We start from the raw sequence: 12,273 nt of genomic DNA on the forward strand, positions 1-12,273 counted from the left end.
CTGAGCTCTCCTCCCCTTCTCCTTTCCCCCAAATCGCGCCCTGACTCCAGGCTGTCTGCTGTCACCTGCTCCTTAGAGGCTCAGATGGTCCCTGTGGATGGATGGAGTGAGGGAAGGAGGTTGGGCGACCTCCTTGTGCTGGAGCATCCTCTGGAGGCTGCTCTGACCTCCTGCCAGAGCCCATGTAAAGTCGTGCCATACCCAAAACCAGCAGCTTGCTGAATTTTCAGCTCCAGCTCACGGCTGGCTGCAGCCTGCTGCCTCCTTTTGTGCCTTCTCCCCATGCTGAGAGCCAGAGGACTGGCACCCAAACGTGTTCTCCAGGCTGACCTGGCATCCTCACGCTCACCAGGGGAGGAGAACCGCCCTGTCCCAGCACCCAGCACTCACCCTGCTGCCTGCACAGCACCAGGCTTCCTCCACCCAGTGCCAGCAAACCTGGCTCTGCCCTCCCTGGTGCAGTGCAGAAGCAGGAGTTACGGCTTGAGCATGGCCCAAAAGCATGCTGCACAGCTCGCTGCCCTCCCGGGGTGCGCTGAACCCAGATATTTCCCCGTGCTGATGAAGCCAAGCCTTGCAAAGGGGGGGGCCCGACCCTGCCGCCTGCTTCGCTCACGCCCAGGGAATTTACCAGTTCATGGACGTGCCCAAACTTTTGTCAGCAAAACTTTCCGGAGGAGACCAGGCCTTAATCTTTTTTTCTGCTCCATTTCTCCCGCCTCTGAAACGGGAGTCACTGTGTTGCTTTCTGCTGCGCTGTGCATCCATCTTGTCTGCTTAGATCCTGACCCGCCTGGTGCCCTGGAGATACGCAGCGGCTCCAGCAGCAGGCCCTGCGCTTCCCGGGGGCCTGCAGGCGCTGCTGCAATCACAGCACACTCACCAAGAATAAGAATCAGGCATCATCCGATGCAGACTACGAGGGCTCTCAGGGGCACAGCTGGGAAGAACGAGCCTGCGGGTGCTGCTGTAGCTCCGGGCACAGTGATAAGGTGTCTCTTCTCCTCCTACGTGAGCTCAGGGCTGAAAAGGGAGCCTATATGCCCACCAGCTCCCCTGGGAAGCTCAGCTACTGGAGGGTCCCAGCCTGAGAGCAGCAGAAATGAGGCATCCTCCTGGTGTCGGTGAATAGAGGGAGTCCAAGTGCGTAATAACGCTGCTTCAAATAAAACAGAGGTGAGGAAAAACATTCATTGCAATGTCACCAAAGGGATGCACTCCAAGCAATCACTTATATGTTAGCAAGACCCAGTACCCACCCCTGGAGGGGAGAAGTCCTTCAGTAGCTTGCTGACTGCCACAGCTGCAAGGAGGAACCCAACAGTGAAGGGGTGACACTAGGGAGAGACCTCCTGGGGGGCTGTAGGGTCCGTGCCACCCATCTTACCCCATGGTTTTATCTCCATTGCAAGTGCGGGTTGGTTTGAACAGAGACACCTGTAGGGTTTGTGATGTGGAAATTGTTTTTCTATCTCAGGGCAGCATCCTGCCCCTGCAGGCAGAGCTCCCATGAAGAGCGGTCGTGGCACCTCGCAGAGCTCTCTCGGGACAGACTGGGGCCCTGCAGGCAGCCAGCACCAAGACTCTGACATTCGTCCACAGTCCTTAAACAGAGAATGCAAGAAGTGAAAACGCCAGCTAGAAAAAAAAAAATAATAAAATAAAAATAAAAAAAAAAACCTCTGCTTGGCCAGCTGAGGCGTGATTTGGGATGTGTCACATTTAAAGTGAAGACTGCTGCTTTGCTTGGGAATTTCAAGCTGGCATGATTGGTACTGTTGTTTTGGTTCTCCTGATCAGAATATTAAGAAACCTGCACCAATGAAAATGTTTTCCATGAAGTAGTCTTGATGCTGGAATAACATTTGTTGGAGATGTTGGGTGTTGAAGGAAAAACGTATTTTCCTCTGTAAGAAATTCATACACATAATTAGTCAGCTCATTCTGTTTAGGTACACCCGTACTCTAATCTTAATTTATCCTTTTTGTCATTTTGGCTATTAACACATTTGTTTTCCCCTGAAAGCAGAACTTCCATGTAACCACAGAACCCAGGAGCCGGGGCTTTAACGCAAGCACCACGTATCCCAGAGGTGCCAGTGCTACATGACGCTTCTATAGACCAGAAGACAGGGAAGAATTCGGTGGATGGAATAGCCTGGTGCCTTATTTTTAGCACGAGGCTGTGGAGCAGCAGTGGTTTGAGCTCTGGTTGCCATTTCCCTTTCTGTGTTTGCACCCAGCAAAATAAAAACATGCGGGATAGACTGAGGTGCTGTCACCCCATGCTCTTGAAGACTTCACTAGCACCCAGCCAGTAGATGAAGGACAGACTCCTTCCAAACCCGGCATGGAAATCAGGCAGGTCACCCCACAGCATGGAGAGTTTTTTGCTGGTTTTGTGGGTCCACAATGATAGGGGAAGAAGCTAAAGACAGAGGGCTTTTTATTTTTCCCACCACCTGCAGCAAGATTCAAAAACCCATCTCCAAACACCAAAAACCCCACAATCCCAAACACATACAGGACATTCCCTTGCCAAGCACCTTCCCCTCAGCATCCCTGCACCGTGCTGACGTGGATCATGCACTCCCAGTGCAGCCCTCCTGCCATGGCAGGGCTGCGGGGATGGAGGTTGATGGGAGGGCTTAATTAATCAGTTAATTAATCCCAAACATTTTAACCCTCCAAATCCCTGCTGCGCTGTAGTTCGGCAATTTGTTCATTAGCTGAAGTTTCTGTTTGCGTTTGAACTTGGATCATTTGGTTTTTCCCCCAAGACAGGAATGAAATATGATGGTGTCATTAGGAGTGTGCGAATGCGTGTGCGCACGTGTGCGTGGGGGACTTTGTGTGTGCACCCACGTACTGCTGGCCCCTGTGGTAGGAGGAAGCTGTGCTCAGGGCTTCCCTGTACCTCTCCTGACTGGGCTGGAGGTCTGCCTGCTTTACCCACGCTGCTGCTTGCACCGTGCTAGAGCCTCTGTTCCCTGAATTTGGCTTCATTCTCCTCCCTGGGCAAGGGAGAGGATGTAGGGCTCCAGATCCCAAACATCACAGCAGTGCTCTGCACAACCCCATGCTCTGTTTTCTTACAGTGCATCTTTGTGCCACTTGGCTACAGTAATCAGGCCCCACCTAATTGCCATTCAATAAACTCCAGTTAAATTAACAGCTCCACCCGATGAGCACCAACATCTGCTGTTCACCAGGCAGCCTTCCCTCCCCTCCTCCTCCCTGCGTCTCCTCAAATCCCAAACTTCAGCCCCGTGGGTCCCCAGCAAAGGGGCTGCGAAGGCTGGTCCAAAAGCCTTGGCACACCCAGGAGCTTTTGTGGAGCGCATGGAAGGGTTTGCGTGGGCAGGTTGTGTGTGGGCAGGGTGTGGAAGCATGGAGAGGATACAAGAAAGAAAATGTGCCTCCCGTTGTGCCCGTGGGGTGTGCTCACAGGAGTGTGGCTGTCATGCAGATGTCCATCGGATTTTGGCACGGCCATCTGACCCCTGTGTTGCCACACAGTACATTTGTCATGGGTGTGAGCTCCAGGTGACTCAAACAACGCAAACCTCAACTCAAACCTTTGCTTTTTGCAGTGTTTTGCCAGCATAAGAGCAAGTGGGAGCATGTGCTTAGCTGCAGCGATGGGTCTAGAGCGTCACACAAGAGCTTCACGCTGCTTTCATTCATCATTCCTGCATGTGGGTTTGGTTCTGCACCAGCCCAGCTCCAGCCGAAAATCAGAGCCCAGGTCTGACTTGTGTAGCAGGTTTTGCACACAGATGTGTGCACGCGTGTGTGAAAGCTTGCTTGTGTATCGCCGTCTCCAGCAGCTCCACGGCGGCTGGGGAGAGGGAAGGTCACCTCTCCAATCCAGAGGTTAACAGGGTCACGCTTCGCTTGTGGAAAAAAACTCTTGCTTAAAATTAAGTCTCAGCCTTGCAGAAAGACAGGCCAGACAAACCATTAAAAAAGGTCAAAGATATTATCAGCTCCTAATCCAATTAGATCCTGATTATCTGTAAATTCAGCACAGCCTCACTGTTAGAGCGATGCTTAGGAAAATGAGCATCTCCAAAAAGCAGCTGGAGATCAAGGGGGCTCCGAGAGCTGAGGCAGCCTCGTGAGCGATTATGCCACTGCCTGGGGAGCGCTGGCTGTAGCAAGAGCCACGTCGGGTTTCCAGAGCTATCTTTCTTCGCACTTGTCACCTGATGGGTGACATTACGTTGCTGGTGAGGGGGGCAGGCGGCTCTGCGGTCACCCCTTCTCATGAATACAAGTTTAAGGACAAAAAGAAACGAGAATTTCTGTATTCGATTAAAATCAGTGATGCAGCAGCCTGACTTGTTGGGAATTCTCCCGCAAAACATTTTTAATGGAAAATATCATTCTGGCAAAACCAACAGTTTCCATGGGGAAATAACAGTTTTACCGTTTACTTGTTGTGTTGTGGGGTTTTTATTTATTTTATTTTATTTTTGGTCAGTCCAGCAAAAAACACCACATTTTAAGGAGCTCTCCTATCAGTGTCGTTCCGGAAAGAAAACCTTTCAGCGGGGTAGAAATCTAACTGGTTTTAATCTGGAACTTGATTGCTTTATTAAGGGGATTATGTGATACGGTCCTGAGATACCAGGGGGATGGATTTGCTCCCCTGGCAGGCGGTCTGACTCAGAGAAAAGAGAGTTTGTGCGCTGAATGCTGGCTGAAAGAGTTATGGAAATGACCCCCCGTGGCTTCATCCCCCTTGTCTCCGGACAAGGAGGTCTTTGATATTTCTTTGTGCTGATAATAGGACTGAGCCGAGGCTGCTTTCTCTCCCTAAATGGAGCACCTTGCACATCTTGCCGTGACAGAGTGATTCTGTGCAGGTGTGAATGCTTCTGGGTGATTCCTGACATGAAGGCAGGGAGAGCTGCAATGGCCAGGGCACGTGCTGAGTGCCAGCCCCGCTGCCCTGTGCCCTGCCTTGATTTTTCGGTGCTGGCTGCAGCAAAGGTTGGGTTTGCACCCCCTCTGCCTTCTGCAACTCACCCTTCCCAAAGGCAGCATCGTCCTAGCTCCTTATTTACAAAAGGCAACCGATTTAAATCTCTTCCCCCGTGCTTTACAATCCCCCATGCCTGGCTGGGCAGAGCAGGACAGCTTTGCAATAACTCGCTGAGCAGCTCGATGGATTTCCAGTGGTGCCGTTTGGCTGCACTGACACTTTGGCTGTCGCTTCTGCCCTGGGGGAAGCAAAATTCTGCTAAAAGCAAACCCATCTGTCAGCAGGACACCCCTGGGCTGGGGCAGAGGCTGAAAGGCTGCAGAGCAGGTAGAGGTAGATCATGAGGGTGGCAGGGGATGGAGCTGGGATTTGGGTACCAGTTCCTGACCCCCAGAAGAAACCCTTTTGGCTGTAGGCTGGACCTAGGAAGATAAAACTGTGGCCTCCCCTCCGTGGTTTAGCCGTGAGAGCAGCTCTTCAGCCAGGCAGCAGCACTCCGAGTCCGTGCTTTGGGTTTACATCTGCTGAACATCTGGACTCGAGGGTTTAGCCACGTGGCACTGGTCACCAGCATGCACTTGCAAAGGGCATCTATTACACGGCTCCAACCCCACGCGGACACGTGCGGGCAGGATTAAGAGGCCGTAATCACATTCAGCTTGGTGGGCTTTTGAACGAGAAATCAAATGAAGGCTGTGAACAAGGATGTCCCTGAGGGGGCTTAACGCAATTTGGCTAATCCACTTGGCGTGTAAATGGTTTGTTCAACTTCATCATCCCTGCCGGCCTGTAGAGACAAGGCTGGAGGAGTGCACGTGGGCTGCACAGCCCCAGGTTGGGGGTCTTTGGGGGGGCTTTGGGGTCCCCTCCTGCTCCCCAGGAGCTTGGCCCTTCCTGGGGCATCTGAGGCAAAGAGGGAGAAGCGCGATGGGCACGGCTGAGGGTAGGAAGCACTTTCCCCGGTTAAGTGAAAGACAGAGGAGGAGATGTTGGTAAATAGGCTATTAACACCCAGTGTCACTCCATTAATTTCATGGAATAAATCTGTCCTCTCTTCTGCCTCCCGCCTCCCGCGGCCTGAGCTGGAGGCTGTTTGCTGGGCTGCAAAGGAGACCCGACACGAAACCAGTGCTGCTCGGCTGCGGCCCCATCCCAGGAGCTCAGCTGGCACCTTCGATCTGGCAAAGGTGACCTGCAGCAGTAAATGTCCTTTCCGTGCAGCGAAAACAGGAATTTAGGAGTATTTGCCGTCCTCCCTGCCACCCCTAGAAAGGCAAGAAACCTTCCAGAAAGCATCTGTACGCCTGTAACCTCCTCTCCCTCCACATCTGCATCTCCCCAACAAGGACAAAGCCCACAGAAGATGGGAGAGCTGTTGGCCCTGTATCCAGGCCCAGCTTTTTGCTGATCAAGAGCCAAAACTCAAGGCAGAAAGGCTGCAAATGCTCCCTGGGAGGAGCAATAATGCCAGCGGGAGAGCTGCAGCCAGATCCTGACAGGGAAGAGCCTGCCTCGGGCCTGGAGCTGAAGCCCAAGGTGCTGCCGCCTGCTGAAGGAGCAGCTCCATCAGGACACGGGATAAATGTGGGGACTTTCCTCTTTATATGTGGTCTCTTTATATGTGGTTCCTCTTTATATGTGCCCTGGTGTAAGCAAGGCAGCTGCCAAGGCCGTCAGGACCAGGCCTCGCTGTGCCGGGCCCTGCTCAGGCCAGGGGTTGAGATGGGAGAAGAGACAAGTGGGCGTTTGGGCCGCCGGGTAGAGATCTGTTTGATTTTTATTCCTTATTTTTATTTATTTTTAATAGATGTTTCCATGGCAGGAAAGAGTTTTGCCCAGAGACCACAGGGCTGCAGGGAAAGGCTGCTGGAGTTTGTGGGAGGCGTAATTAGAGAGGGTGATTTGAGCGGCCTGCCTCAGTGCTATGGGCACTACTAGCACCAGCCTTGCCTCGGGAGGATGGGGCAGTTTTGCAGATGGTTTTGGGAGGGAGTTCCCAACCTTTGCCTTGCAAATTGACATCCACAGCACCTTCTGCAGGCTCCCAGCTCAGTGTCTCAGAAGCTGCCATGACAAAGAGCTTTCCCCATCCCTCTACGAGCACAGCCCTGCGTGCTTGGTGGCACTGCTGTCCATGAGGAAGACTCAAAGATTATCAAAGTGGGCAGTTAATTACATGCGTCCTTTCCATTTATTAGGGTTTCCTGAGCTGTAGCCACTTCTCTCCTCAATATTTAGGGGTGTGTGTGTCCTTAGGGCAGGAAGCTGAAGCACGATAAGCCCCAAGCCCAGCCAGCTAGATGGGGAGCTCAGGACACCCACAAAAGCCATCTCCTCCAGCAGCAGCCCCCATCCGAGCCAGTCCAGGCCATCCACTGGTCAAACTGAGGGGCAAACTGGGAGCATGGGGCTGGCTGAGCTGGAGGGGAGAGGCAGCAGGGGATGCTCTGGTTTCAGCCGTGCCCGCTCCCGTGGGAAGCTGGGGAGAAGGTGAGAGGAGCCCCTGCTCTGGCATGTGTCCCAACACATCCCCCTTCCCACCGGCTCACGGGCAGCTGCAAAATCCACCACTTTCCCAGCACTCACCCAGGAGGGAATAACGATAATAAAAACAAAATTAGAACAACTCCCTTCCCCAGACTAGGGGGGGGTGGGAAGGGAATGAGCTCTTGGGAACGGCTTGGATTTCACAGCCTCTCCTGGCAAACGTGACTTTTCAGAGAGAAAGTCGCCGCCACCGGCTTCTCCTTTGTGTCTGCAGAAACAGGGTCCTCTCTCAGCCTTTCCCTTGTCATTGGATCTTGTCAGAGGGGCTGCGGTCCTGCCACGTCCCATGCGAGAGAAGCAGATTTGCCAGCCCTGCTGCAGGCTCCGCATTCCCAGCCTCTCTTGCCTCATTTAAAGAAACTCCCCAATCCCCCGACAATGTAAAGCTTGAAATCTTTTCTTCCTACTTGATGCTTCATTATTGTGATTGCTCTTTATTGATTGACAGAGCTGCTTTTGCAAACGCCCAGGACCCTTGGAGAATTGCAAGCTGCATCCCCAGTCCTGCTCTTGCTCACGGGCGCTGCTCCCACGGAGCCTGGTGGAGCTGTGTCTGCAGTAGGACAGGGAGAAACACTTCTCCTTCTTCCCCAAAGGGTCAGTGGGGAGATTTGGAGCTGGTTTCCCTGCCAGAGAGCCTAGCACAGAGCTGGTCCCCAAGAGCATTATTAATAAAGGGTTTTGCTCTGTGCACCAAGGGCAGGCTGTGGCTCGAGGATCGCTGCACAGAGGCACATCACTACATCAGTGACACCAGCCCTGGCAGGATCTTTGCCCAAAAAAATAACAAATAAAAAAAATATTATCTCAAAAATGTCCCTGCTTCCTCCAAAGCCCTGCCATGGGGTACATTTCCCTGCTGGGCTCGCATGGCTGCAGCTTTCCAGCCGTGTTCACAGGGGCATCACCACATCAGCCACTTCCCAAGAGCAAACTCTTTTTCCCACTCTGAACTTCTCACTACACACGCAAACCTAATTAAGCACAGTGCAATGGTCAGGGCTTGTTAATATTAGGGCTTGGCTGGTTTCATTCTTGGCTGCCAGGAGGCAGGGACTGAGGTGGAGGCAGCGAAACCACACAGCGTAGCAAAACGCTGGCACTCGTCCTGCTCCCTCTCGGTAGGATTTAGGAGGACAAGAGATCCCAGCAGCCAGATCACTCAAGGTGGTCTGCAGGATGGATCTGCCTGCCCTGGGTCTTCAATCACACCCGAGGACGCTTTTCTTCTCCTGACTTACTGAAGATGCATTGCTCAGAAAGCAGGAGACAAAATGCAGCTGTCAGAACACAGCTCGCAGCCGTGAGGCATGGGGCAGCGAGCAGGGCTGCTGCTTGTTATCCCTGCCCTGCCTCACCGATGGACACAGGGACGATGCAGAGCCACTGCCAGGCAGCAGGCAGGTCTCAGGGAGCTGGCCGAAACATGATTTTCTTCCTGCCAGCTCCATTGCAAGGGGTGGGATCCATTCCCGATGGCAGCAGGGAACAGGGGTCGGCCTGTCCTGGCCTTCCCTGCAGGTGACAATGGGGACGAGGAGGTGTGTGCCAGCAGGGAGGAGAGGCAGTGCTCCGTGCGTGTGCAGGCAGTGCCCCAGCTCCTCACCCCAATCACCAGCTTACAGATCCCCAGCCAACTAATCCGGGGTATTTGCATCGCAGAGCAGATTATCCAGAGCCGAGCCACCTCCTTCCACGGGGTCACTGTGCCTCCAAGGGTCAGCCTGCAACCCCACAGCGCTGGGAAGTGAAGGAACAAACAAAGGCCTTGCTGCACAAGGCTGCCACATGCTCCTGGAGCAGGCACACGTCCTAGGATAGCCTAAACTGGAGGTGTCATCCCGCCACCTGTGCCCATGGGAGGTCCTTCCCAGGAGGAGATGGCTCAGCCCTCCGTCCCCAAACCCTTTTTGCTGTGCACCCCTCTGAGCACCTCCCAGGAGAGGGAAGCACGGGCACAGGGTCCAGGTGATGGCAATAATAACCTGCATGAGCCTGCTGATGGGTGCTGTCACCCTGCTTCTCTCCTTGGCCCTGTCGGGGTGCACGAGGGAGCCCCGGGCACAGAGCACACATGCAAGGGGCCACAGCAGCTGCCAGACCTTTGTGCCCGGGCTGCCCACTGGCTTTTCATCCAGGAGCTCTTCCCTGTGGTGAGAGCAGCTTTGAGTTGCGCCCTGCAGCCCTGGCTTCTTGGAAGGGTTATTCCCTTTGTCTCCTTTCCCTTTTTTTTTTTTCCAGATCCGACTTAAAACAGAGATCAGGATGACTCGCAGCGAGCAAAGATCCCATGACTGTTTCCCCAAGAGCCAGGATATTAGTCCTTGTATCCTGGCCATATTCCAGCTCGGGAAATTACCTTCTGCCTCCCTAAATACCCCCTGTGGTTTCAATTGGATACAGGCTTCTTCGCTCTCTTGCTGAAACTGCTGCGCAGGGTTGCTGTGCGCGGTTAAGCAGCTGCTGCAGGAGATGGGTGATGGGGTGCACCTCAGGGTGCTGCACCCAGGGCTGCTCCCAGCCCCGAACTGGGCTCCCCTCACACGTCTGCCCCTGAAAACTCTTGCCCCAGGCTCAGACCCCTCTTTGCCCCCTTTGTGCTGAGGATCCAAGTATGAAGCAAGATGGATTTGGGTTTGGTTTACAGGCCAGCCCTCCAGCCCAACCCCAGGCACTTGGCATGGGGCATTCTCCCAGCACCAGGTGAGAGCACAGCCCCCTGAGTCCTCTGCAGGGATGGGAGAGCAGGAGAGAGCCCTGCTCTGCCCTAAATCCTAAACCAGAGGCTCAGCCCATGGCAGGACCCCCTATACATGTCCTCGTGCCAGGGAAGGTGCCACACATCCATCTGCACAGCAAATCCCAGCAGCGAGCAACCCTGGCACAGGAATCCAATCCTGGAGGTCTCCAGGCTGAAATTGTTCAACCTTGAGTTAAAAAATGCAACAATGTTGAGCAGCCGGAGTTTTCGCTGTGCTTGTTGCCAGAATCTATACAAGCAAATTACTTTGCTGTCAGGAATACAACAGGAGACAGAGAGAGAAATCCCCTTCCCGGGCGCTCTGGAGACATACCCAGAGTATTCAGAGTAACGCAGCCATCGCGCTGACATCCCCCGACATCTGGGGAATGCAAAAAAAACAGACTGGAAAACCTTTAAAGTCATTTAGTAGATGTGATTTGTGGGTAAAATATAATATACAGTGAAAGATGGGGACAAAATGGCCTTTAATGGAGTGTCTTGGAGGAAATCTTGCGCGTTTGTGCATGTGTGTGAAGGGGAGGTGTTTATCCGTGCAGACACATGCTTTTAAGCACACGGCTAAATCTGTAAAACATTATTCCTGTGTGTGCGCGAGTATAAATGTACCCATATGGCATTCCTCAGGGGTCTGCCCATAGTTTATCCCGTCACACGGCCACGTCCTGCTGCCACACACGCTCTTGGAAGGGGACGGGCAGCAGGACCCTCTCTCCCCTCCAGCAAACGCAACCTAAAGCAGGCGCCCTCACCCCATTTGGGGTGCTGTAAGCAAGGGGAGCTCTGGCAGCTGCCTCCTGTCCCCACTCCACCATGCAGAGCTACTCGGGTTTAAACTGGGAGCTGGAGGGGAGGTTTATTTTAGCAGCAAGTTGTTTTCGTGGTGTGCTTCGTCAAAGCAGTTTCAGGCTCGTTTAAAGGAAACCCCCTGCACACGGGTCCAAGCACGGAGCTAATTTTGGAAGCCAGAATATCCTGGAGCAGTGACAAGGGACTCAAGGGGACTGTGTGAAGTGGGTGCCAGCAGAAACAGGGCACGAGGCTGGCCGTGTATGGGCTGCTGCTGAGAGCCCAGGTGCCCCAGCCAGCTCGCTTCTCCGTGCCTCAGTTTCCCCATCCCCAGGTGGGGATCTGCTTCTGCATGAGGCCACTGGGATGGTCACATCCCGGTTGCAGATGGTAACTAGAAAAAAGAAGTTCATTTCAATCTCTTAGAAAAGGTAAAAAGGAGTCTGGGAGGACTGTGTTTGGGGTTTTTTATGTGCTTTTTGGAATTGCATTAAAAGTTCACAGCAGCTCCCCGGCCAAGGCATGGGAGTTTGCAGGGAGGATGCCAGCAACAAGCCAGGCCCAGAGCCAGCCTGTGGGTTTTAACCCAGCCTCTGCAGGCTCAGGATCGGGATGCAGCCTTATCCCAGCCACTCCTGCAGCCTTGCCCTGCTGCTCCAAGCGCTGCAAAACCCAGGGACAAGCTGCCTGCACGCCCTCCCTGCAGCCTGCCAGCCTGCTGAGCTATAAGCTAATCCTACCCCGAGCTGATCTATAACTAATTCACTTACAACACAATTGCAATATCGATTCTCAAACTGCTTTGCAGACAGTGCTGAAATACGTGTGTGTGAGTGTGTGCAGCGGGGATGAGGGAGCCGGCTGACAAAAAGCCGTGGGGAGGGCACGGGTCAGTGCCCGCACTTTGGGGAGAGATCGGAGGGTGCTGCCGGGGGGAGGCAGCCAGAAAACTCCCCTCTGGAAACACCACTGCCAAGGGCTGTGGCTGGCTGCAGAGAGATCAAATTCTCCTTTCCACCAGGGCATCCTATGGGCATTTCACATCCACTGTCGTTGTGAAGCAAACCCAGTCCTGTGCTCACCTATCGCCACGGGAATCACTGCACCGTGGGCAGGCTTGGGGCTGGGCATGGTTTGGAGGAGAAGCCACAGCTAACGGGGAGGTGAGGCCACGTTCCCAGCACAA

The 12,273-nt window shown here is 53.7% G+C and overlaps 1 long non-coding RNA gene across 1 annotated transcript; it reads left to right on the forward strand.

Annotated features, from left to right (window-relative positions):
- The first annotated feature begins 933 nt into the window (after positions 1-933).
- LOC137859919 (uncharacterized) lies at positions 934-4,889 on the forward strand. Its single transcript, XR_011098661.1, has 2 exons — positions 934-1,176; positions 2,030-4,889. It is a non-coding gene; the product is annotated as an uncharacterized lncRNA (long non-coding RNA).
- The last annotated feature ends 7,384 nt before the right edge of the window (positions 4,890-12,273 follow it).

This window comes from Anas acuta, chromosome 7, assembly GCF_963932015.1.
Source record: "Anas acuta chromosome 7, bAnaAcu1.1, whole genome shotgun sequence".
NCBI classification, from domain to species: domain Eukaryota; kingdom Metazoa; phylum Chordata; class Aves; order Anseriformes; family Anatidae; genus Anas; species Anas acuta.